The 27,244-nt window shown below is 51.5% G+C and overlaps 2 protein-coding genes across 2 annotated transcripts in view; both read right to left on the reverse strand.

The window, feature by feature from the left end:
* Nucleotides 1-23,866, reverse strand: part of LOC141094334 (oocyte zinc finger protein XlCOF8.4-like) — a 61,379-nt gene extending 37,513 nt beyond the window's left edge. Inside the window, exon 1 of the mRNA XM_073580170.1 lies at nt 23,718-23,866. The gene's annotated coding sequence lies outside the window, so the exon portion shown is untranslated. The remainder of the gene's footprint in view (nt 1-23,717) is intronic.
* The window catches only part of LOC141094351 (uncharacterized), a 336,208-nt gene that overhangs the window by 255,906 nt on the left and 53,058 nt on the right, over nt 1-27,244 (reverse strand).

The following is a 27,244-nucleotide window of genomic DNA, read 5'->3' on the forward strand; positions in this document are numbered from 1 at the left end:
GTGTGTGCATGAAGAAGATAGGTGTCCAGATTCCAGATTAGGTGATCACGGGTCTTATTATTCCTTTTTGCATTTAATTCAGCACAGTTTAAGATGGCTGAAGTGGTTGACCGCTACATGACCTGATAAAAGCATGGGGGTTTTCGGTGGGAGACAACTATACAGTGCCTGTATGACATGAGCTGATTATGAACTCAAGAATTAATCATGCAGGCGTCAAACGTAAACATGTTATATGAGTATTACTTACAAAAACTGTACTGCGCATGACTGAACTGATATCTGATTGTAAACAGCATATAACAAAGGGGGTTCTCACTGGTGAGCAGGGACATTCCAGGAGATTTTATGGACTCATAACTTCTGTGATGATGTGCTGCTGGATATTTCCTCCTCACCAGTCGAGTCCCCCGATGGAGGAGTGATGCTGCAATATCTGGTAATATATATTGATGCTTACTTTCTCTATGTTATAGATGATGACTTTCTCTATGTTGTAGATGATGATGATGTGATGTTAGACTAGTGCTGCTATAAGTCATGTGCCTATAATACATATATATTGGACTATTATATTAATAAACTATAAATTGTTTTACCGATATAAAGACCTAGTAGTCTTCTTGCCTAATTAGGATATTAGTGAGCGCTACGTACGTAAGGGGCTTGCCCCTCTTAAGGTGAAAACTCGGTAAGACATGGACTAAACCGCGAGACACAGGAATGGCTTCGGGACAGGTGGCCAACTACTCTTGATGAAGCCGCTTGACTGGCCGATGAACATCATGACGCCAGGAGGCCGCAGTTGTCTGGATCAAAGGTGGTCACTAGGGGCCCACCCAGGAACCTGGAGGGCCCCAAACCACCGAAGATTGTAGGGGGACCAGCTAGAAACCCGGCCTACAACAGTCCCCCTGGGGCGCGATGCCACACCTGTCAGCTGGGCCACCTGCAAAGACAATGCCCCAACCGGACTCAGCATACCCAGTGGCCAAAGGCGGGAACAGCTACCTTCAGCCGGGATGCTGTACACTGCTACCAAGGTGAAGCTGACCCGGCATTGGGGGCTACGATTAACCAAGGGGTGGAAGAGATGGAGGAAGTGCTGCATGAAGTAGACCCCGTGCAGGCAGCCTGGGCAGATAATCGACAACAGCATCGACAAGTCGTGTGGGTTAATGGGAAACGTATGCAGGGACTAAGATTCCGGGGCAACTTTGACCCTTGTGAAGCCTCATCTCGTCCGGGACCAAGAGAAGACGGACCAGACAGTGGCAGTCCGTGTAGCAGGGGGAGCCATACATCGACTACCCACTGCCAGGATTCACCTGAACTGGGGAGTCGGGGATGGCCTTGTTGAGGTCGGCTTGAAGGAGGATTTGCCTGCAGACGTTTTGCTGGGAAATGACTTGGGGCCCATGTTGTCTGCATTCTCGGTGGCCCCTCTGGCTGAGACATATCCTGTGACCACCCGGAGACAAGCTCGAGCTGCGGAGGCGGAATCACACTCAGAGGAGGCCCAGGTAAGACATTCCAGCCCTACACGTATTCCCATAGCCAGACACATTTCTTGGGCCACCCCAGATGAATTTAAGAGGGAGTTACTTGAGGATCCTTCATTAGAGGGATATTGTGGGAAGGCACAGGAGGTGAGAGGGGTACTGGAAGGGGAACAGTTTATATGGAAGCAGGGACTCCTCTACCGGATCACAGAGCAGCACCACACAGGGACGAGCCCCACTATAAAACAACAGCTGGTAGTTCCCAAGTAGTATAGGCAGGAGTTACTGTGAATCTCTCATGATATACCCTTGGCCGGCCACTTCGGCGTCAGTCACACCAGGCATCGTCTGACACAAAACTTCTTTTGGCCGGGGGTAACCTATGATGTTCGTCAGTACTGCCAGACCTGTGACAGTTGTCAGCGCATTGGCAAGAGGGGGGGGGATCGATGCAAGGCCAGATTACGCCCCCTCCCCATTGTGGAGGAACCATTTAGCCGAGTAGCAGTCGATCTGATAGGGCCGTTAGCCAAACCCAGTCCGTCCGGGAAAAAGTATATATTGACAGTGGTAGATTATGCCACACGGTAGGTATCCAGAGGCGGTTGCGTTACCTGACATACTGGCAGAGACTGTGGCGGCCGCCCTGCTCCAGGTTTTCTCACGGGTTGGATTTCCCCGGGAGATTATCTCGGACCAAGGTACCCAGTTTACAGCAGAGGTGACCAACCAACTGTGGAAGCTGTGTGGCGTAAAGTCCATTAGAAGCGCCTCATACCACCCGCAAACCAATGGGTTGTGTGAACGCTTTAACGGGACATTAAAACAGCTCTTTGGGACTTTTACCAGGACCTACAGCGACTGGGAGAAATTCTTGCCACACCTCCTGTTTGCCTATCAGGAGGTGCCCCAAGAATCCACAGGGTTCTCCCCATTCGAGCTGGTATACGGGAGACGGGTAAGGGGACACCTAGACTTAGTGCTGGAACACTGGGAAGGGGAGGGCCTCATAGAAGGGGTACCTATTGTACCCTATGTGTTGGAATTCCGGGACCTCCTACAGGAGCTGACCCAGGTTGTACGTGAGAACCTGCAGGCGACACAGCGGCGCCAGCGCTTAGGGTACGATCGGAGGGCCAGAGAGCGCACTTTGGAAATAGGACAGAAGGTCCTGGTGTTTGAGACTACTAAGCAGAATAAGTTTCAAGCTGCATGGCAGGGGCCCTACCAGGTAGTGGGGAAAATAGCCGACACAACCTATAATGTCGCCGACTGTAACGACCCCAGGGTTATCCGCATGTTCCACGTGAATATGCTGAAGCCCTACCAGGAGCGCCCTGAAGAGGTAGTGGCCATCTGTGCACCTGAAGCAGAGGATTTAGCCGGACTTCCCTTGCCGGATGGCTTAGGGGAAAGGACCCAGTCTAAAACATGGGACCAGGTACACTTGGGCGAAGACCTAGGCCGCCGGGAGAGACAGCAGGCGGAGGCGTTGTTGAGACTGCGACAGAGGATGTTTTCAGAGAGACCGGGGTACACTCGCCTGGCACAACACAAGGTTGAGACCCAGGATCAGACCCCCCTGCGACAAAACCCTTTCCGCGTCCCTGAGCCTGTACGGGAGGGGATGCGACAAGAGATGCTGCGTTTAGGGGTCATTGAAGAGTCAGATAGTCCATGGGCATCCCCCGTAGTATTAGTGCCCAAGAAGGATGCGACTACACGGTTTTGTGTAGACTATCGTAAGCTCAATGAGAAAACAGTGACGGATGCATATCCCATGCCGCGTGTGGATGAGTTGTTAGACCGGCTGGCGGTGGCAAAGTATTTGACCACCATCGATCTACGCAAAGGCTACTGGCAGATTCACCTTAGTCCTGACGCTATTCCCAAGTCGGCATTTGTCATCCCGTTCGGCTTATTCCAGTTTCGAGTTATGCCATTCGGGATGAAGAATGCCCCGGCGACCTTCCAAAGGCTGGCTGACCGGCTTCTGGATGGTCTCCAGGACTATGCCTGTGCCTACCTGGACGACATCGCCATCTACAGTGCGACATGGGAAGAGCATCTAAATCACCTAGAGACAGTATTGGACAGGATCCACCAGGCCGGAATCACCCTGAACCCAAGCAAGTGTCACGTGGGCAAAGCAGAGGTTCAGTATTTAGGGCATTGGGTGGGAAGTGGGAAACAGCGACCAGAACCAGCCAAGATTGGCTATGGCCTCAAATGGCCCATCCCACGCACCAAAACCCAGGTCATGGCGTTTCTAGGGACAGCAGGGTATTACAGGAAATTCGTTCCCAATTACAGCAGCGTAGCCAAGCCCCTCACTGATCTGACCCGTAAGAACCAACCCCGCCAGGTAACCTGGACCCCAGAGTGTGAGGAAGCTTTCAGCCAACTAAAGGACGCCCTCACCAATACCCCTGTATTGGCCGCACCCGATCCAACTAAACGTTTCCTTGTTCACACAGACGCTTCTATGTTTGGATTGGGGGCAGTACTGAGCCAAGTCGGGCCAGACGGCCAAGAATACCCGGTAGCTTACCTGAGTCGGAAACTACTGCCCCGTGAAGTAAGCTATGCGGCCATCGAGAAGGAGTGCCTGGTAGTATGGGCACTCAAGAAGTTGCAACCATATTTGTATGGACGACAGTTTTCCCTCCTAACGGACCATAATCCCTTAGTCTGGCTTAATCGGGTCTCCGGAGACCACGCCAGATTGCTGCGGTGGAGTTTAGCCCTACAACCTCTGGACTTCACCATCCACTACAGACCCGGCAAACAAAACGGTAATGCCGATGGACTAAGTCGACAAACGGAACTTGTACCAACCCCATAAACTTCGGTCATCCCCAAACCGATCCGCTGAGGATCAGACTGTGTATGCCGATCGCGTCGCTGAAAAGCGGGAGCCGTGTTACAGAAGCACTCAGCACCCAGAATATGTTGTGCAGTTATATGTATATATAATAGGTTCCATGTGAGATGCATGTCCCTAATGTATCAGCAGTGTCCGCCCTCCCCCTACCTTTGTAATTCCCACAGTAAACATACGCAGGCTCCGGCCACCTGCTGCTTTTGTAATGCATGTCTGGCCTGACGCTTGTCTATTGGCCGGCCCTCTGTATCTGTGTGATATATATTCTGTGTCCTGTGAGTAAAGTGTTGTCAGACTGGAAATACATGGAGAAGCAGTGATCTTTTATATGCGCCCATGCACTCAGAGGAATTCCAGCCAGCGTCATTCATTCAGACTCCAGCCAACGCAGCGCGGACCTCCGAAAACACGGGGTGGTACTGAGAGAGGTACACCAGCTTGGAAGACCCCGTTACAGCCTTTTTGAATGTTTGACTGAAAATGACATTGAAACTTACCATGTTATGGTCACTGCTTCCCAAATGCTCCCTGACCTGTAGATCTGAAATTACATCTGGTCTATGTGACAGAACCAGATCCAGCAGATCACCTCCCCTGGTCAGTTCATCAGCCAGCTGAGACAGGTCATTGTCCTGAGCTGTAGACAAGAAATTGTAGCTTTTAGCACAACCAGAAGAGTCTATGTCCCATTGAATGTCTGGATAGTTAAAATCCCCCATTATAAGAACCCTATTACTGTTTGCTGCTCCTCCTCTACCTGTTCCTCTATATTAGGAGGCTTGTAGCAGACTCCAGTTAGCAGCTTTCCATTATTACCATCCCCACGTACAGTTACACATAGTGACTCTACATTGCTGTAACTCCCCCAATGTCTTCTTTCAGCACAGGTTTAAATGTGGATTTTATGAAGATGCACACCCCTCCACCTTTTTTTTTTAATCTTTCCTGTCCTTTCTAAGGGTGGTTACACATTAAACGTTTCAGGGCGCAGAGACAGCCTGCGCACAGCCGCCGCTAACCCCCGCCCCGCCTCCTCCGTTAGCTCCGCATACGGGCGCATGACGCTGCATGCGTCCCCTATCTTTATCACTGGGAACGCAGGCCGTGCGCAGTATGCGTTTGGCAACGCATGCTGCAATTTGGTTGCGCTCGGCACACCGTCAAAAGGACGCATGCGCTGCCAAACGCATACTGCGCACGGCCTGCGTCCCCAGTGATAAAGATAGGGGACGCAGGACGCTTGCAGCGTCATGCGCCCGTAGGAGGATCTACTGGAGGAGGCGTGACAGGGGCGGGGCTTAGCGCCCTGAAACGCTAATGTGAAACCACCCTAAATGTAGTATAACCCTCTATGTTTGTTACCCAGCCATGGCTCTCATCAAGCCAGGTTTCCGTAATGCCCACCACTGGGGGCACCGTGGAGGTGGATGCTTCTGACTGGCCATTGGGAGCCATCCATTCTCTCTCGAACTGGAGAGAAGGCTCTGTTACATCTTTGTGCTTTCTTTTCCCGTAGGCTTACCCTTGCAGAGCAGAACTACAATGTGGGAAATAAGGAACTTCTAGAGATTATTGCAGCCTTTAAGAAATGGAGGCATCATCTGCAAGAGGCCGCACAACAGATCATAGTGCTGACCGATCATCTCAATTTAGAATTCCTCAGATCTGTTAAATGTCTGTCACCACGTCAGGCTCGGTGGAAAGCTGATGCTTTGTCCCAAATTCATTCTGCGGATTCTGTACTTGGGTCCCTGCCCAAGACCATTTTATCAGATGCCAACTTCATTGGAATAATCCATGATCCAGACCTGTGGATGGAGATCAAGGAGGCCTATGATGGTGATTTATCTCTTGCTAACCCGCCTGTGGATATCAATCTTGTCCTTAAGGGAGGCTTGTGGTTTCATGACCGATATATCTACAACTGTCCATCTGCAGATCCTCAAGTTGGTACATGACTCCAAGTTGGCTGGTCATTGGGAGGGTACAGAAGACAAGAATTCTTGAGCTGATTTTTCTGGTGGTCAACGTGCCTAAAGGATACGAAGGACTATGTTCTCTCTTGCGAACTATGTGCTCATTATAAGACTCCTCGTGCTTCTCCTACCGATCTACGTCAACCACTACCGGTTCCATCTCGTCCGTAGGGCTCAATCTCTATGGACTTCATTGTGGATATTCCTACTTCTGGTGGCTTGAATATGATCCTAGTGGTGCTTGATCATCTGACTAAGGCTGCTCATTTTGTTCCTTGTGCCAGTCTTCCCTCGGCTAAGGAGACTGTGAACTTGGTGATACAGAATATTTTTCAGCTGCATGGGGTCCCAGATGAAGTTCTCTCTGACCGAGGAGTACAATTCACCTCAGATTCTGGAAGGGGTTTCATTCGGCGCTTAATATTAATGTTCGTCTTTCTTCTGCACATCACCCTCAGACAAATGGCCAGACCAAGTGAACCAATCAGTCTTTGGAGCAATATCTACTATGCTACGTCTGCATCTTCAGGATGATTGGTTGGAACTACTTCTTTTAGCGGAATACTCCTACAATAATTCTCAGAATGCCTCCACTATGGTAACGCCTTTCTTTGCTAATCTAGGTTAGAATCATAGAATCATAGGTTATCATCCGAGCATCTTTCCTAGATCTCCGTTGGATGTTCCAGTTCCGGCAGTGGAGGAGAGGTTGACTGCTTTGAGGGAGAATCTAGAAGTCCTTAAAGAAAACCGGATTACTTACCGGTAATACTCTTTTGTAGAGTCCACGACAGCACCCATTGAGAGAGGGGATCCGCCCCTAGGAACAGGAAACCTACAGAGAGATAAATGGGGCGGTCCCCCTCGCTCCCTCAGTTTGTATTACAGAGAACAACGGAGGAACTGCCATACATGTTTTAGTCAATTTGTTAACACAATTCATCTGTCCTTTATATATAAACAATTCTAGGCTTGCTATAGCTTTCTACATTTTAAGTCCTAATTCTAATCTCCACCACCAAGGAGAAACACCTGTGAATTTTTACGGGCGGGAAGTGAGCGGGTGCTGTCGTGGACTCTACAAAAGAGTATTACCGGTAAGTAATCCGGTTTTTCCTTTTCGCCACGACAGCACCCACTGAGAGATTTCCAGAGATAATCACCTGGGAGGGCACACTGTGTTAAGGACAGATCTACCAAAAGACAGATCCTCTGTAGAGGGCAAATCTAGTCTATAGTGACTACAGAAGGTAGATGGAGAAGACCAGGTTGCAGCCTTACATATTTGCTCAATTGGGACATTCGCCCTCTCGTCCCAGGAGGATGACATGGCTCTGGTAGAGTGCGCCTTAATACCCTGTGGAGGGTCTTCTCCTTTTGCTGAATATGCCATTGTGATCGCATCTCTGATCCACCTGGACAACGTGGCCGTTGTAACTCTAGCCCCCTTTTTATTACCCTGGAAGGAGACAAAAAGAGACCTACTCTGCCTCCAGGGACTGGTCCTATCTAAGTAGGCTAGCACAGCTCTTCTAACGTCTAAAGTATGATATTTAACCTCGTCCTGTGTTGTTGGGTTCTCATAAAAAGAAGGTAGGCAGATCTCCTGAGATCTATGAAACTTAGTTGCCCCTTTGGGAAGGTAGGACGGGTCTGTTTTCAATACCAGTCTGTCCCGTGTTACTGACAGGAACGGGGGGGGGGGTCAACTGACAGGGCGTGAAGATCACTTACTCTTCTAGCTGATACGAAGGCCACTAGCGTAGCAGTTTTTAATGAGAGGCATTTCATTGATATTGAACTTATGGGTTCAAACGGGGGCTGAGTGAAGGCATCTAAAACAAGACTAAGGTTCCATGCTGGTAGCTGAGGAATATGAACTGGCTCTGACCGCTGACAAGCCGGGTCACCCACCTATTACCTGCCACGTTGTAGTTAAACAAGGCTCCTAGGGCCGATACATGGACCTTTAGAGTATTTACTGAGAGCTTCAGTTCTCGGCCCTTCTGAAGGAATTCTAGAATGGCCGCAATGGGCGCTTCACCAGATAATTTTGCTTAGTGAAAGGCCAGGAATTTCCTCCACACCTTAGAGTATATTCTTGTTGTAGATTCTTTCCTACTTTGCAGAAGGGTATTAATCAGGTTTTTTGAGAAGCCTTTCTGCTTCAATAGTTCCCTTTCAAATTCCAGGCCGCTAGGCGCAGGGCTTTGACCTGTGGATGGTAGCAGGGACCCTGCGAGATAAGGTCCCGATGTAGCGGCAAAATCCATGGGTTGGTTATTGACATGGCTCTCAGCCATGAAAACCCATGGCCTCTTGGGCCAAAACGGTGCTATCAAGATGACCCTCACCCTCTCTTGTCTTATTTTCCTGATCACTGTTGGTAACAGAACCATTGGAGGAAAGGCATAGGCTTGCTGGAATGTCCAGGGTGCTTGGAGGGCATCTAGTATGTCTGGGTTGTCTGCTCTGTAGAGAGAAGCAAACTTTTTTACCTGTCTGTTGGCTCTGGTCTGCCCCATTTTGCCTCTATCATCTCGAAGATGTGGTGGCTGAGGACCCACTCGCCCTGATATAGGGTCTGGCGGCTGAGGTAGTCTGCTCGAGAATGGTCTACTCCTCTTATGTGGAGCGCAGACAAGGAGTGAAGATGCACCTCGGCTATCTGAAAGATCTTTTCTGCGATAGACATCAATGGTCCTGATCGCGTACCTCCTTGCCGGTTTATATATGCCACTGCGGTGGTATTGTCTGACTGGATCCTCACGTGGGTGCCTCTTAACTGCGGGAGAAATTGAGATATAGCATAGTAAACTGCTGTTAGTTCCTTCATATTAGAGGAGCTTTCTGCTTCTTCCTCCAGCCACTGGCCCTGTACCATTCTCTTCCTCCAGGTGGGCTCCCCACCCCGAGGGGCTAGCATCCATGGTGAGTACCATAGATGGAGTAACCCACCATTGAACTCCTTTTGATAAATTGGTAGGATCCAACCACCAATCTAGGGAGTTAACGACTTCGGGCGATAGGGATATCCTCCCTTCCAACCTCCCCTGCAATCTGTCTGTCTCCTGTAAAATAGCCCACTGCAATTTTCTGGAGTGGAATTGGGCCCATTGCACCGCTGGAATGCATGATACTAGGGACCCCAGCAAGGACATACCCTGTCTCAATGATATTACAGGTTTTTCAGTGATGATCCGTATCTTATTAACTATGGCCTGCGCCTTAGCATCTGGTAGAAAGCATTTCTGACTTACGGAATCTACTTGCAGGCCTAGGAACTTCTGACAGGTTAAGAGTTTTAGCCTGGACATTTCCCAGTTGATTAGCCAGCCTAGTGTCTCTAAGGATGAGACAATATCAGCTATTCTTTTTCCACATTGGGCAACAGAATTTCCCACTATGAGCAGGTCGTCCAAGTAGGGGACCACTAGGGTGTCATTCAGCCTTATATATGACATCACCTCCAACATCAATTTGGTAAACACTGGAGGGGCCATAGATAGTCCGAACGGCATCGCCGTAAACTGGAAATGTTGAATCCGACCCTTGAACCAGACTGCTACCCGCAGGAACCTCTGGTGCCGCTGGTATATGGGGAGATAGTAATAAGCATCCTTTAGGTCCAAGACTGCCATATAGCACCTGGGGAACAAGAGTTTTATTGCTGAATTTATTGATTCCATTTTAAATGACCTCAGCTTCAAGAATGTGTTAAGCTTCTTTAAATTTATTATAGTCCTAAAAGAGCCGTCTGGCTTAGGGACTAAAAAGAGGGGAGAATAAAAGCCTTCTCCCTTTTCGTCCCCCGGGACCTCTATCAGAACACGCTTAGTTAACAGCGTTGCAATCTCCATCTCCAGTGCTTCCTGTTGTGCTTGGGACTTCATAGAAGTCAATAGGAAGGAGTTCGGTGGATGCCGAACAAATTCTAGTTTTAGGCCCGATGAGATGATATCAATGGCCCAGGGGTTGGATGTAATCTTCCCCCATTGGTGGCTGAATTTCAGTAGTCTGCCACCTACCGGTGTACTGGTACTAGCGGAACCTGTCCCCTCTGAAGGGACGTTTCCCAAAAAGGCGGCCCCTCTGTTTGGGATCCTTATTTCCCCAGCGGTCCTGAGGTTTGAAATCTCTCTTTTCCGAATGGAGGCTTCCTGTAGGCCCTCCTGTTAAAGGGAATATACGGGTTAGGAAAACCTTTCTTTCTCTCCCCCACTTTTGTTAAGATCTCGTCCAATTCCGTGCCAAATAGGTACTTACCCTGGCAGGGTATAGCGCAAAGTTTAGTCTTTGTATCTCCTCTCCACCCCTTCAACCATAAGGCCCGCCGGCCCGAATTGGTTAGCCCTGCTGCTCTAACAGATAATCGGAGAGAGTCCACTGAGGAGTCAGACAGGAAAGCCGCTGCTCCCTTAATGAGGGGAATAGAGGAAAGGAGTTTGTTTCAGGATACTCCGCACTTTATTTTCTCCTCTAGGTCATTCAGCCACACCAACATTGACCTTGCTGTGCACGTGGCTGCTATTGCGGGCTTAAAAGCTGCCGTGCATGCCTCCCAGGATCGTTTAAGAAAGGTATCTGTCTTACGATCTAACGAGTCAGCCAACGTCCCTGAATCTTCCACAGGCAGGGAGGATCTACGAGAGGTAGAGGCCACTGCCGCATCTACTTTGGGGGCTCTCGACCAAGATGTCAACTCCTCAACGTCAAACGGGTACTTGCGTTTTAACGTTAAGGGGAGGAAGGTTCTCTGACCCTGTTTCTCCCCTGGCAACCCCATGGTATTTCGGACAGATTTAACTAGGTTATTAACACTGTCCGTAGGGAAACAAGTCTGTTCCTCCTCCTCTGAGGAAAAGTATTCCTGGGATCTGAGTCTAGTTCCCCAGTTTCTGACGGCGATCCTGACGCCGGTGAAGCCATTCCTCTTGGCGAAACCATTCCTCTAGAACGACCCCCCAGACTACTGGAGCCGCCCAAGGCCCGTAGCTCCTCTCTAATTATAGCACGGATATCCTCCTTTCTCCCTGAGGATTCTTCCTGTAGGGTCTCTTCAATACAAGACTCGCATAATCTTTTAGGGTGGTCATCTGGGAGGGGCTGAGAACATAAGGCACACTCTCTATTTTTCACCTTCTCCGTTCTCTTGGCCTAAAAGTATGGATCAAGGGTACGCCATTAGCTATAAGTCTGACTAAAAACACTCACCCGTGAATCTCGTCAGCAATTTACCGGCTGCTGGGTTCGCAATTCAGGCTGAGGCGAAGCGTGGGACGGTTCTTTCTCCTTCCACTTTTTTTGTGTGGGCTCATTCTGCCTGGAATGCCCACTGGACTCCCTTCTGGAGCTGCCACTTCTCCTGGTACTGCTGCTCCTTCTTGTAGTGCCGCTCTTTCTGCTGCCCTGTGGGGACTCATTCGGCTGGCTCTGTTGGAGCGAAACCGGGTCATCTATGGATGACATAGCTGCGCACCGCTGTAACATTACCGGCGCTTCTTATGCAGCTCACCGGTTCCGCCCCTCCCACCTCTAGCCCCCCTTGCTGTATCGGGGGAGGGGGGCGAACATCCCCGGTGCTGTAATGTGCCCCGTAATGCGTGCATATCCCTCTATGGGGATGGGGGGGCGTTGCTCTGCCCCTGCCCCATTAAGTGAGCCTCGGTACTCCCCACTGAGGCCTCACCTGCATTACCAGCTAGGGGGGGGGGACTTCATCTCTTCCTCCCGAACGCTGCTTCCAGTCCTGGGGCCCCCGCTGCTCATATCATGCACGCGGGCGGCTACCAGATCAGGTATCCTCTTCTGCGGGTTCCTTCCTAGGAACAGGAAACCAAACTGAGGGAGCAAGGGGGACTGCCCCATTTATCTCTCTGTAGGTTTCCTGTTCCTAGGGGCGGATCCCCTCTCTCAGTGGGTGCTGTCGTGGCGAAGAGGAAAACATTAAATTCAGCTCAGGAACATTACAAGAGATCGGCTGAAAGATTCCAGAAGCCAGCACCCATGTTCAAGGTAGGAGACTCAGTGTGGTTATCCACTAAGAATCTAAGACTGAACGTTCCTTCACAGAAACTGGGACAGAAGTTCATAAGTCCTTTCAAGATCACCAGTGTTGTTAAACCCGGTCCCGTACCTCTGCGGGGTTCCCATCGGGACTCCCGCTCTGTGCCGGCCCCATGCAGTCCTGCTGCAGTCTCTGCTCCTCCACGGGGTCCCTGTCGGGACTCCCGCTCTGTGCTGGCCCCACGCTGCCCTGCTGAAGCCTCTACTTCCTCACTTTCCCCTGTTTCCTGGCACGTGGCCAGCAGGTCCCCGAGTAGAGTGCACAGGGCGCGTGCGCCCAGTCTCTTAAAGACACAGAGCGCATTTTTCAAAAAGTACTTCTGACTAATGGTGTGTTAGTAATTACTATTTCTAGCATCTTCATCATAGGGAGGGTGCGGCAGAAACAAGTATCTTCTGTTGCTAGCTTCTGGTTCTGCTGCCTATTGTACTTGTGCGCCTGCAGTGTTCTGCCAAGTATTCCGCTTAGACAGTCTGCGGAGACAAACAGTATGTTAACTGTTTCCCGGCTGTCCAAGAATACGTCTGTACCGTCTATGCCTGTTCCGTCCCGTCTACACCAGTTCCGTCCCGCCACTCATTCATCCGAACCACTGGAAAACGCCTGTGCCAGCTTTTACCCATGTACTGGGAACCCGTCGGTCAGCTTGACCATTTCTGTTAACCATGTTTATCCATCTGTCCCATTGGGACTGCTGCCACGTGTCCGGGGTCTGACTGGAGGTAGCACCGGTTTCCTCCAGACACTTCATTCTGACCCTGTTCGAGGGGACTTACTACGGGTGTCTGAGGCTCACTTAGTCACGCCCCTACGGAGCTCCCCAGACAGTGGTCGCGAGGTTCCACAAATATTGCAATAAACAATGAATGTGAACTTCACAACCTGTGCCTCCATTTGTTACAGGAATCGTCGTGAGTTCGGTGGCCTGCCGTCTTAAGCTGCCGAGGACTATGAAGGTCCACCCAGTATTTCATGTCTCTATTTTGAAGTCTGTGTCTCCTAACAGCTTTCAGGGATGCATTGTGCTGCCTCCATGATCCATACTGGTAGATGGGCAGGAGAAATTCTTGGTGGAGGAAATCATTGATTCCAGGATTCCAGAATCTTATAAGATGGCAAGGATATCCACCTGAGGAGGACTCTTGGGAACCCGTTGCTGACATCTGTGCCCTGCAGAAGATCACTCAGTTCGATCAAAAATACCCTGAGAAACCAGGTCCGTTGTCGTCCTTTGGCCGCTGTTAAGGAGGGAGTAATGTCAGAACCAGGGTTACCACTAGGAATTTCAGGGCCCCATACTGTCAAAATTTTGGGGCCCCCTTGAAACTCCACCCAATCTCCACCCAGCTCCGCCTCCATCATTCGAACTTTCCACAGTCCCACCATCCACTTTTGGAAAAACTCCTGCACCACATCCTCACCAATCACACATTAACACCATATCACATACATAGCCATCAGCCATCGTTTTGACCAAAAGATTTTTTAAGCCGCCATGATGAAAAGGTAGACTGTTTTCGCAGCTTCTGACTTCTAGCCAGTCAGAAGCTGTGCTTACAAGATGGCACCGTAAGACCGGATTGGTGCTGAAAATTGACGAATATGTCGGAAGGTGAGTACGAGAGGGAATTAGGTTTAAAGGGACCCTGTCAGCACAGAATGACTGTCCAATCAAGTACAGGCGCTTGGTGCTTCACGGCGACCAATCATTTAAATTCTCCTTCCCACCTGCTTGTTCTCCCTCTATCTCCATCCCTTTTTCTTTAATTGACAGCTCTGGCTTCATAGAGCCAGAGAAGAGGGGAGAGAGAGGGAAACCAAGCAGGTGGGAAGGTGTATTTCAATGATTGGCCGCCATGAAGCACTAAGCTCCTGTACTTGGTAGAACAGTCATTCTGTGCTGACAGAGCTCCTTTAAAGCACCATTCCAGTGCCCAAATGTTTTACACACTGTGGTTGAATTTTTCAAAACCAGTTTAAGACTAAAGTGATTGTTACCTGGACTAAAAATATTATTATACACCTATATAAAACACACAAACACAGTATATCTAATACATGCCGGTAGATAAAATAAAGTCTATACTAGTGATGTGTCATTCATGAACGATCCGATTCAAAGAGCCGGGTCTCCGCTGGGAACGAAATGAGCCGGCTCTGCACTGTGAACGAGCCGGTTCTTTTTTTTTTTTTCTTTTTCTGACGCCAGGCAGTGGCAGTGACTCATCTGGGAGGAGGCGGAGCTGTCAGGAGACCAAGAGAGGGAAATGTGTGCTGTCTGTGCTGGAGTGAGTGGAAATATTTAAAGTGATATACTCCTCCTAGCTTCAGACATGCATGCATGGCATACAGTATATGGCATGTGACTGTAGAGGGGTTAAACTCAAGTGACTCAGCAAATTGGTCTCATGTAGACTCTCACATATTCTATACTATAGTATACTATTAATGAATGCTAAATGCCATTAAAAGGAATAAACAAATGGCACAAGGAATGTGGAGTACAAAATATAAACAATTTTATTCATATTAGAATTCATATATCATACAATCACATATAGATGCCTCAATTTACCAAAAAGCCGCTGGATACATGGACAGAATAAATCACTACTTTATTAAAGTTAAAATAAACCAATAGTGGTGCTACGCTATGGTATATAGTACCCGCATAACTATAAGTGAGACCGCTATAGACCAGATTATAATAAGTGCCACAACTGACACATTACTCCTACATTTAGTATCTGGACCTAACAGAAGCGGATCACATTCCTAGCAATTCAGGGCAAGCCATAACAACTGCTACCAAATGTAGAATTAATAATACCTGTATATAATGTCCACGCCATCACCGCGATCTACCCCGACGCGCGTTTCGCCTCTTCTTCCGGGGGCATGACCACAGGAAGGCTGGAAGTCCCTATAAATCACCGATGACCAATCAAAAGGGCCATAAGAGTCCACCGCTAAATAGCAGAAAATATATGAACAGAAGCGGCTCACCCATTGGTTGGTTGGCGACGTATGTGTGGGTAGTAGGCGTGGAGTACAACCAATGGGTGAGCCGCTTCTGTTCATATATTTTCTGCTATTTAGCGGTGGACTCTTATGGCCCTTTTGATTGGTCATCGGTGATTTATAGGCACTTCCAGCCTCCCTGTGGTCATGCCCCCGGAAAAAGAGGCGAAACGCGCGTCGGGGTAGATCGTGGTGATAGCGTGGACATTATATACAGGTATTACTAATTCTACATTTGGTAGCAGTTGTTATGGCTTGCCCTGAATTGCTAGGAATGTGATCCGCTTCTGTTAGGTCCAGATACTAAATGTAGGAGTAATGTGTCAGTTGGGGCACTTATTATAATCTGGTCTATAGCGGTCTCACTTATAGTTATGCGGGTACTATATACCATAGCGTAGCACCACTATTGGTTTATTTTAACTTTAATAAAGTAGTGATTTATTCTGTCCATGTATCCAGCGGCTTTTTGGTAATTTGAGGCATCTATATGTGATTGTATGATATATGAATTCTAATATGAATAAAATTGTTTATATTTTGTACTCCACATTCCTTGTGCCATTTGTTTATTCCTTTTAATGGCATTTAGCGTTCATTTATACTTGCGGAATGTACCCATAGTTGGTGTTGGGTTTTAAGGACTAATATGTATATGCATATATAGTATACTATTAAAGTCAGCCGACTCAGCTCAGCCTCAGCAGCAGTGCAGCACTGAGTGAGGAGGATTCAGGACAGTCACACAGGACAGGAACCCTACAGGGAGAAGCGGCAATTCTTGCTGAGGGGAGGGTAAGCAATATAATAAAGTGATTTCAGGCAAGACTGTGCAGAGATCTAGGTCCAGCCCCAATAATTAGGCCATGTGCACACATAATTTTTGGTGCTGCGGATTTGGAAAAATCCACAGGTAAAAAAGACCTGCGGATTAGCCTGCGGTTTAGCCCTGCGGTTTCACACCTCTACAATGGAGGTGTGAAACCGCAGCGGATTCCGCACAAAGAATTGACATGCTGTGGATTTGAACCCGCAGCAAATCCACGTGGAAAAATCTGCAGCATGTGCACAGTGTTTTCCAGTTTACCATTGAAAACAATGGTACTGTACAACGCAGCTAAAGCTGCTGCAGAGCCTGAAACGCTGCGAATCCGCAGCAGAATCCGCACCGTGTGCACATGGCCTTATAGGGTTAAGCTGGTGTCACACTTGCATATTTTGGCTGCACACGGATCCGTTTTTGTCTCCATTGACTTTCAGTGGTGACGGATGGGACTGTGCATCCAGTTGTCACCGTTTTCCCACGGATCGCTGTGTCTGCATATTTTATCAGACGCACAAAAACGCAACTTGTTGCAGTTTTGTGTCATCAGAAAAACACGCAGGCGCAGGGAGACGCACGGATCCGCGGGTACACGTCTGGAATTAACATGGAGCTCTATGGAGCACGGATCCAGGAGGACACGGGTCCGTGTGCAGGGATCTGTGTTGCGGCACTGATGCTCAGAAGCGAGGGATGTGCTGTATGGGAACAGACTGCAGACACAATCTAGACTATGTCCGCATTCTGCTCTGTCATAGTGATCCTTCCCGCCTCACTAGAAGGGCTTGTGCCCTGTGTTACAGTGTGGTGATGATAATAAAATGTATTGGGAGCATGTATATGACATGGGGGCACCTGGTTAGGGGCTGCACGAGTGGGGCTGCGATCACACTAGTGTTGTGGTACGGTGCGTTGTGAAGCGTAGCAATCCTGATCCAGATTACATCCCTATACTTAACATAGGGAGACACGGAGCTGCGTTTGCATCAGGAGGCATCAGGATTTTCCATGTTCTCCCAAAACGCAGCTTGTTGCGAATTTCGTGTGTTAAAAAAAATCTGCAGACATCCTGATATGTGTCAGCAAAAACATATGATTGTCACTGTAGACGCACCTGAATCAGGATGCCTGCGTCCAATCTGCATGTGGATTTCATACTGCGAAGGCTCCGAGGCCCACTGTCTTTCACCAGTCTCTCTCTCTTCTCTCTCCCCTCTCTCTCTCCTCCCTCTCCCCCTATCCTCTGCGCCAGAAGTCAGAATTTCACATTTCCAACCAGATCCTGATCAGGGTGCAGTTCCATGCGTTTTCATCCATTTGCAGGAAAAACACGGATGCGAATAAATCGCGTCCAAGAGGGAATGCCTACAGCAATGAAGGTGCGGACGACTAGTCTGGGGGAATAGACGTCCCGCTGGGCTACTGCTGGGTCATTATCAGATCACCAGGGCCGATATGAAACTATTCTCACGGCACATGACTTTATTACACTGCAGTAATAGGGGAGTCAGGAGGAAGGCGCCAGTGGGGAACAGAAAGGATCTTCTCAGTGTAATATGGAAACAAAACTGGCCCTAGTCCAAATCATTCTGCAGGCTACAAATAAGTGCACCTGCGAGGTTGTCCATGACTTTAATGCTGGCTAACCTTAGAATAGGTCAGCAATGTCTGATCAGTGAGGGTGCGACACCGAGCACCCCGGCCAGGCAGCTGCTCTTAGTGTCTGATTTTACTATTCAGTAGGCGTTGCTTACATATTTTGGAGTGTGTGTGTGTACAGTGCTTCCAACATACCTTTTACGGATTATACTCTTATACAGCGCCAACACAGATTGCAGCACTTACTAATCCAGACAGGACATGTACAAAAAACGCCACAGATTAGAAAGGAATACATAGTAAGACTGTCTGCAACCAAGGAGCCGGGGCCTGATCACAAGAGCTGACAATCTGAGGGGACAGCAATGCTGAATAACAGTCTACACTGCGTCACTAGATCCTTATACAGGGGTATAATGAGGCCTCACTGTACAGGAGAGACCGGAGCGAGGAGCAGGGGCCTGATCACAAGAGCTGACAATCTGAGGGGACAGCAATGCTGAATAACAGTCTACACTGCGTCACTAGATCCTTATACAGGGGTATAATGAGGCCTCAATGTACAGGAGAGACCGGAGCGAGGAGCAGGGGCCTGATCACAAGAGCTGACAATCTGAGGAGACAGCAATGCTGAATAACAGTCTACACTGCGTCACTAGATCCTTATACAGGGGTATAATGAGGCCTCACTGTACAGGAGAGACCGGAGCGAGGAGCAGGGGCCTGATCACAAGAGCTGACAATCTGAGGAAACAGCAATGCTGAATAACAGTCTACACTGCGTCACTAGATCCTTATACAGGGGTATAATGAGGCCTCACTGTACAGGGGAGACCGGAGCGAGGAGCAGGGGCCTGATCACAAGAGCTGACAATCTGAGGACACAGCAATGCTGAATAACAGTCTACACTGCGTCACTAGATCCTTATACAGGGGTATAATGAGGCCTCACTGTACAGGGGAGACCGGAGCGAGGAGCAGGGGCCTGATCACAAGAGCTGACAATCTGAGGAAACAGCAATGCTGAATAACAGTCTACACTGCGTCACTAGATCCTTATACAGGGGTATAATGAGGCCTCACTGTACAGGAGAGACCGGAGCGAGGAGCAGGTGCCTGATCACAAGAGCTGACAATCTGAGGAAACAGCAATGCTGAATAACAGTCTACACTGCGTCACTAGATCCTTATTCAGGGGTATAATGAGGCCTCACTGTACAGGAGAGAACGGAGCGAGGAGCAGGTGCCTGATCACAAGAGCTGACAATCTGAGGAAACAGCAATGCTGAATAACAGTCTACACTGCGTCACTAGATCCTTATACAGGGGTATAATGAGGCCTCACTGTACAGGGGAGACCGGAGCGAGGAGCAGAGGACTGATCACAAGAGCTGACAATCTGAGGACACAGCAATGCTGAATAACAGTCTACACTGCGTCACTAGATCCTTATACAGGGGTATAATGAGGCCTCACTGTACAGGGGAGACCGGAGCGAGGAGCAGGGGCCTGATCACAAGAGCTGACAATCTGAGGAAACAGCAATGCTGAATAACAGTCTACACTGCGTCACTAGATCCTTATACAGGGGTATAATGAGGCCTCACTGTACAGGGGAGACCGGAGCGAGGAGCAGGGGCCTGATCACAAGAGCTGACAATCTGAGGAAACAGCAATGCTGAATAACAGTCTACACTGCGTCACTAGATCCTTATACAGGGGTATAATGAGGCCTCACTGTACAGGGGAGACCGGAGCGAGGAGCAGGGGCCTGATCACAAGAGCTGACAATCTGAGGAAACAGCAATGCTGAATAACAGTCTACACTGCGTCACTAGATCCTTATACAGGGGTATAATGAGGCCTCACTGTACAGGAGAGACCGGAGCGAGGAGCAGAGGCCTGATCACAAGAGCTGACAATCTGAGGAAACAGCAATGCTGAATAACAGTCTACACTGCGTCACTAGATCCTTATACAGGGGTATAAGGAGGCCTCACTGTACAGGAGAGACCGGAGCAAGGAGCAGAGGACTGATCACAAGAGCTGACAATCTGAGGAAACAGCAATGCTGAATAACAGTCTACACTGCGTCACTAGATCCTTATTCAGGGGTATAATGAGGCCTCACTGTACAGGAGAGACCGGAGCGAGGAGCAGAGGCCTGATCACAAGAGCTGACAATCTGAGGAAACAGCAATGCTGAATAACAGTCTACACTGCGTCACTAGATCCTTATACAGGGGTATAATGAGGCCTCACTGTACAGGAGAGACCGGAGCAAGGAGCAGGGGCCTGATCACAAGAGCTGACAATCTGAGGAGACAGCAATGCTGAATAACAGTCTACACTGCGTCACTAGATCCTTATACAGGGGTATAATGAGGCCTCACTGTACAGGAGAGACAGGAGCGAGGAGCAGGGGCCTGATCACAAGAGCTGACAATCTGAGGAGACAGCAATGCTGAATAACAGTCTACACTGCGTCACTAGATCCTTATACAGGGGTATAATGAGGCCTCACTGTACAAGAGAGACCGGAGCGAGGAGCAGGGGCCTGATCACAAGAGCTGACAATCTGAGGAAACAGCAATGCTGAATAACAGTCTACACTGCGTCACTAGATCCTTATACAGGAGAATAATGAGGCCTCACTGTACAGGAGAGACCGGAGCAAGGAGCAGGGGCCTGATCACAAGAGCTGACAATCTGAGGGAACAGCAATGCTGAATAACAGTCTACACTGCGTCACTAGATCCTTATACAGGGGTATAATGAGGCCTCACTGTACAGGAGAGACCGGAGCGAGGAGCAGGGGCCTGATCACAAGAGCTGATAATCTGAGGACACAGCAATGCTCAATTACAGTCTACACTGCGTCACTAGATCCTTATACAGGGGTATAATGATGCCTCACTGTACAGGAGAGACCGGAGCGAGGAGCAGGGGCCTGATCACAAGAGCTGACAATCTGAGGAGACAGCAATGCTGAATAACAGTCTACACTGCGTCACTATATCCTTATACAGGGGTATAATGAGGCCTCACTGTACAGGAGAGACCGGAGCGAGGAGCAGGGGCCTGATCACAAGAGCTGACAATCTGAGGAAACAGCAATGCTGAATAACAGTCTACACTGCGTCACTAGATCCTTATACAGGGGTATAATGAGGCCTCACTGTACAGGAGAGACCGGAGCGAGGAGCCGGGGCCTGATCACAAGAGCTGACAATCTGAGGAGACAGCAATGCTGAATAACAGTCTACACTGCATTACTAGATCCTTATACAGGTGGAGAATGAGGCCCTCACTGCACAGGAGAGAGCAGGAACCAGGACTGTGGAAAACAAATTAATATTAAAAAAAGAGCCGTTAAAAGAGCCGAATTGCCAAAAAGAGCCGAGCTTTCCATCACTAGTCTATACTGTATATAATACATACCTGCCTGTACTATACAGTGTGTTTATATAAAGTTTGCTCTTATATATTATATGTAGGTATTTATTGCACCCATCTCTCTATAGTGCCCACGTTCAGCATAACCAGTAATGACTGGAGGCTGCCCTGACACAGATTACAGGCAGTGATTAGAGACTGTTCTCGGAGCTCCGGGGCCGGTCGCTGCTGTGTGTGGCTGAGAGACGTGATCCTGCAGCGACCAGCACGGAGCTCCGGGACCACAGGGACTAAATCACCGCTGAATGAGCCTTAGGCTAGGCTCACATTGTGTTAGGGGCATCCGTTAAACAGATGAGCTAACGCAGATGTCATTTTTGACATCTTTTGTGACCTAGTGCTAATGCACGGCAGCATTTCGTTACCATGCGTTAGCCCATACAGGTCTTGTGCGCTAGACCCGACGCACCCGAAAACGCTGCAGACCGCGCTCGAGGGTGCGTCCTGAAGTAACGCATCATCGCTAACACATGCTGATTTTGACATGGGTTAGGATGCTTTACTATTATTGCGGGCAATGGGGGCGTTAACACTTCCGTTACATAGCGTTAGTGCCGCTATATAACGGATGCCGTCAGCGCATTAAACACAACGCAATGTGAACCCAGGCATAAAGGAGTTGGCTGGTCTAAATCCACAAGCCTGCAGTCCCTCTATGGGTCAACTATGACTGTAGACCTGCGAATCCTCAAAGTGTACGCACTGTGCGCTGTGAGGATTTGCCAGTCTCAGAGCCGGGAACAGCAGTCACGGGGCTACAAGGGTGTAACATGCAGACTCCCGGCCAGAATTCAGCTAGAGGAACTGTTGGTGAATATCAGTCTGCACTTGGACCGCAGTGCATGGACCGGCCGCGGGTCTCCAGACCTGAACCCCGCAGCATGTATGAGGCTGGGAGATCAGCGCTCAGTCCATACACTGCAGTGTGAGCGCAGATCCCACTTGTATTAATCATTCCCTCCCCCCTTTCACACTCCAGCCAAAACGTATAAGCTACTGGGTGATCCTGAGCTGCTGCCTGATGCTGTAATGGGGCATTTGGTTTCGCAGCAGCGCTCAGGGTCATTCAGTAGCTTATAAATTCTTGTTGGGAAGGAGGACGGCATTATTATATCAAACAATCACGTACTGAAATGGTGGACAAATTAACACACGGACTTAAGTTAGCTACTCACACAGCCTGTCAAAAAGAATCTCCCTGCGGGCTGCAGACTCCTCTCAGCAGCCTCCCCCTGTGGGACGCAGCCCCAGAGTCCTCTCACTAACCTCCCCCTGTGGGACGCAGCCCCCCAGTCCCCTCACTAGCCTTCCCCTGTGGGACGCAGCCCCCCAGTCCCCTCACTAGCCTTCCCCTGTGGGACGCAGCCCCCCAGTCCCCTCACTAGCCTTCCCCTGTGGGACGCAGCCCCCCAGTCCCCTCACTAGCCTTCCCCTGTGGGACGCAGCCCCCCAGTCCCCTCACTAGCCTTCCCCTGTGGGACGCAGCCCCCCAGTCCCCTCACTAGCCTCCCCCTGTGGGACGCAGCCCCCCAGTCCCCTCACTAGCCTTCCCCTGTGGGACGCAGCCCCCCAGTCCCCTCACTAGCCTTCCCCTGTGGGACGCAGCCCCCCAGTCCCCTCACTAGCCTTCCCCTGTGGGACGCAGCCCCCCAGTCCCCTCACTAGCCTTCCCCTGTGGGACGCAGCCCCCCAGTCCCCTCACTAGCCTTCCCCTGTGGGACGCAGCCCCCCAGTCCCCTCACTAGCCTTCCCCTGTGGGACGCAGCCCCCCAGTCCCCTCACTAGCCTTCCCCTGTGGGACGCAGCCCCCCAGTCCCCTCACTAGCCTCCCCCTGTGGGACGCAGCCCCCCAGTCCCCTCACTAGCCTTCCCCTGTGGGACGCAGCCCCCCAGTCCCCTCACTAGCCTTCCCCTGTGGGACGCAGCCCCCCAGTCCCCTCACTAGCCTTCCCCTGTGGGACGCAGCCCCCCAGTCCCCTCACTAGCCTTCCCCTGTGGGACGCAGCCCCCCAGTCCCCTCACTAGCCTTCCCCTGTGGGACGCAGCCCCCAGTCCCCTCACTAGCCTCCCCCTGTGGGACGCAGCCCCCCAGTCCCCTCACTAGCCTTCCCCTGTGGGACGCAGCCCCCCAGTCTCCTCACTAGCCTCCCCCTGTGGGACGCAGCCCCCCAGTCCCCTCACTAGCCTTCCCCTGTGGGACGCAGCCCCCCAGTCTCCTCACTAGCCTTCCCCTGTGGGACGCAGCCCCCCAGTCTCCTCACTAGCCTCCCCCTGTGGGACGCAGCCCCCCAGTCCCCTCACTAGCCTCCCCCTGTAGGACGCAGCCCCCCAGTCCCCTCATTTCTCTCCCCTCAGCAGGCACAGGCTGTCAGACCCAGTCTCCTCTTACCTGTTGCGGTCTCCTCACATAGTGACCACTGACAACAACACTGGACACTGTACAATGCCTAGACTGTATGGGCTCCTTCCAGATGTGACGTCATTTCCGGGGGCGTGTCACACCGGAGGGGGCGTGTTCTGACAGCAAAAGAAGGAAGAGAAGACGCCATTACACGTTTGTCTGTCTGGGCTGCAGTTAGGACCTGGAAGGAGCCCACACAGTCTAGGCTCAACCAGAGCCGCACTCCACATAGAGAATAATGGAGCCTCCAGCACCTACCTCCACCCGCAGAGCCGCACTCCACATAGAGAATAATGGGGCCTCCAGCACCGACCTCCACCCGCAGAGCCGCACTCCACATAGAGAATAATGGAGCCTCCAGCACCGACCTCCACCCGCAGAGCCGCAATCCACATATATGGCTGCTCCGTGTGCATAGGACCTGTGATGAGGTCACAGGAGGGGAGGAGTCAGGGGTCACATGATCGGGGCCTCAGTGTGTGCAGGACTCTGCTGTGCTGATTGTCATGGTGCTGGATGAGGGGAAGTTTATGTGTGGGGTCAGGAGGGGTGTACAGTGTGGATGTAGCGGAGCCGTGTGTGTACGAGGTGTAAGGAGCGGAGCCGCGTGTGTACGAGGTGTGCGGAGCCGTGTGTGTACGAGGTGTACGGAGCGGAGCCGCGTGTGTACGAGGTGTAAGGAGCGGAGCCGTGTGTATGTACGAGGTGTACGGAGCGGAGCCGCGTGTGTACGAGGTGTACGGAGCGGAGCCGCCTGTGTACGAGGTGTACGGAGCGGAGCCGCCTGTGTACGAGGTGTACGGAGCGGAGCCGCCTGTGTACGAGGTGTACGGAGCGGAGCCGCCTGTGTACGAGGTGTACGGAGCGAAGCCGTACGAGGTGTACGGAGCGGAGCCGCGTGTGTACGAGGTGTAAGGAGCGGAGCCGCCTGTGTACGAGGTGTACGGAGCGGAGCCGCCTGTGTACGAGGTGTACGGAGCGGAGCCGCCTGTGTACGAGGGGTACGGAGCGGAGCCGCCTGTGTACGAGGTGTACGGAGCGGAGTCTCGTGTGTACGGAGCAGAGCCGTGTGTGTACGAGGTGTACGGAGCGGAGCCTCGTGTGTACGGAGCGGAGCCTCGTGTGTACGGAGCCGTGTGTGTGTACGGAGCGGAGTCGTGTGTATATGGAGCGGAGCCGTGTGTGTACGATGTGTATGGAGCGGAGCCGCGTGTGTACGAGGTGTATGGAGCAGAGCCGTGTGTGTACGGGGTGTACGGCGCGGAGCCACGTGTGTACGGAGCGGAGCCACATGTGTACGAGGTGTACGGAGCGGAGCCTCGTGTGTACGGAGCGGAGCCGTGTGTGTATGAGGTGTACGGAGCGGATCCGCGTGTGTACGAGGTGTACAGAGCAGAGTCTCTTGTGTACGGAGCGGAGCCTCGTGTGTACGGAGCAGAGCCGTGTGTTTGCGAGGTGTACAGAGCAGAGCCTCGTGTGTACGAGCTGTACGGAGCAGAGTCTCTTGTGTACGGAGCGGAGCCGTGTGTGTGCGAGGTGTACGGAGCAGAGCCTCGTGTGTACGAGGTGTACTGAGCGGAGCTGCGTGCGTACGAGGTGTACGGAGCGGAGTCTCGTGTGTACGGAGCGGAGCCGTGTGTGTATGAGCTATACGGAGCGGAGCCGCGTGTGTACGGAGCGGAGCCGCGTGTGTACGAGGTGTACGGAGCGGAGTCTCGTGTGTACGAGGTGTACGGAGCGGAGTCTCGTGTGTACGAGGTGTACGGAGCGGAGACTCGTGTGTACGAGGTGTACGGAGAGGAGCCGTGTGTGTAAGGTGTACGGAGCGGAGCCATGTGTTTACGAGGTGTACAGAGCGGAGCCGTGTGTGTACGAGGTGTGCGGAGCCTTGTGTGTACGAGGTGTACAAAGCGGAGCCTCGTGTGTACGGAGCCGTGTGTGTGTACGGAGCAGAGCCGTGGGTGTACGGAGCGGAGGCGTGTGTGTTTGATGTGTACGGAGCAGAGCTGTGTGTGTACAAGGTGTAGGGCGTGGAGCCACGTGTGTACGGGGTGTACAGAGCGGAGCCTCGTGTGTACGGAGCGGAGCCTCGTGTGTACGGAGCGGAGCCGTGTGTGTATGAGGTGTACGGAGCGGAGCCGTGTGTGTACGAGGTGCACGGAGCGGAGTCTCATGTGTACGGAGCAGAGCCGTGTGTATTTGAGGTGTACGGAGCGGAGCCTCGTGTGTACGAGGTGTACGGAGCGGAGTCTCGTGTGTACGGAGCGGAGCCTCGTGTGTACGAGGTGTACGGAGCGGAGTCTCGTGTGTACGGAGTGGAGCCGTGTGTGTGCGAGGTGTACAGAGCGGAGCCTCGTGTGTACGAGCTGTACGGAGCGGAGTCTCGTGTGTACGGAGTGGACCCGTGTGTGTGCGAGGTGTACGGAGCGGAGCCTCCTGTGTACGAGGTGTACTGAGCGGAGCTGCGTGTGTACGAGGTGTACGGAGCGGAGTCTCGTGTGTACGGAGCGGAGCCGTGTGTGTACGAGGTGTACGGAGCGGAGCCGCGTGTGTACGAGGTGTACGGAGCGGAGCCGCGTGTGTACGGAGCGGAGCCGTGTGTGTGCGCGAGGTGTACGGAGCTGAGCCTCGTGTGTACGAGGTGTACGGAGCTGAGCCTCGTGTGTACGAGGTGTACGGAGCGGAGCCGCGTGTGTACGAGGTGTACGGAGCGTAGCCTCATGTGTACGAGGTGTACGGAGCGTAGCCTCATGTGTACGAGGTATACGGAGCGGAGCCGCGTGTGTTCGAGGTGTACGGAGCGGAGTCTCGTGTGTACGGAGCAGAGCCGTGTGTGTACGAGGTGTACGGAGCGGAGCCTCGTGTGTACGAGGTGTACAAAGCGGAGCCTCGTGTGTATGGAGCTGTGTGTGTGTACGGAGCGGAGTCGTGTGTATATGGAGCGGAGCCGTGTGTGTACGATGTGTATGGAGCGGAGCCGCGTGTGTACGAGGTGTACGGAGCAGAGCCGTGTGTGTACAAGGTGTACGGCGCGGAGCCACGTGTGTACGGGGTGTACGGAGCGGAGCCACGTGTGTACGAGGTGTACGGAGCGGAGCCTCGTGTGTACGGAGCGGAGCCGTGTGTGTATGAGTTGTACGGAGCGGATCCGCGTGTGTACGAGGTGTACTGAGCGGAGCTGCGTGCGTACGAGGTGTACAGAGCAGAGTCTCTTGTGTACGGAGCGGAGCCGTTTGTGTATGAGCTATACGGAGCGGAGCCTCGTGTGTACGGAGCAGAGCCGTGTGTATTTGAGGTGTATGGAGCGGAGCCTCGTGTGTACGAGGTGTACGGAGCGGAGTCTCGTGTGTACGGAGCGCAGCCGTGTGTGCGCGAGGTGTACAGAGCGGAGCCTCGTGTGTATGAAGTGTACTGAGCGGAGCTGCGTGCGTACGAGGTGTACGGAGCGGAGTCTCGTGTGTACGGAGCGGAGCCGTGTGTGTATGAGCTATACGGAGCGGAGCCGCATGTGTACG

The sequence above is a fragment of the Dendrobates tinctorius genome, unplaced genomic scaffold, assembly GCF_039654945.1.
Source record: "Dendrobates tinctorius isolate UK_male_01 unplaced genomic scaffold, ASM3965494v1 ptg000063l, whole genome shotgun sequence".
NCBI lineage: Eukaryota > Metazoa > Chordata > Amphibia > Anura > Dendrobatidae > Dendrobates > Dendrobates tinctorius.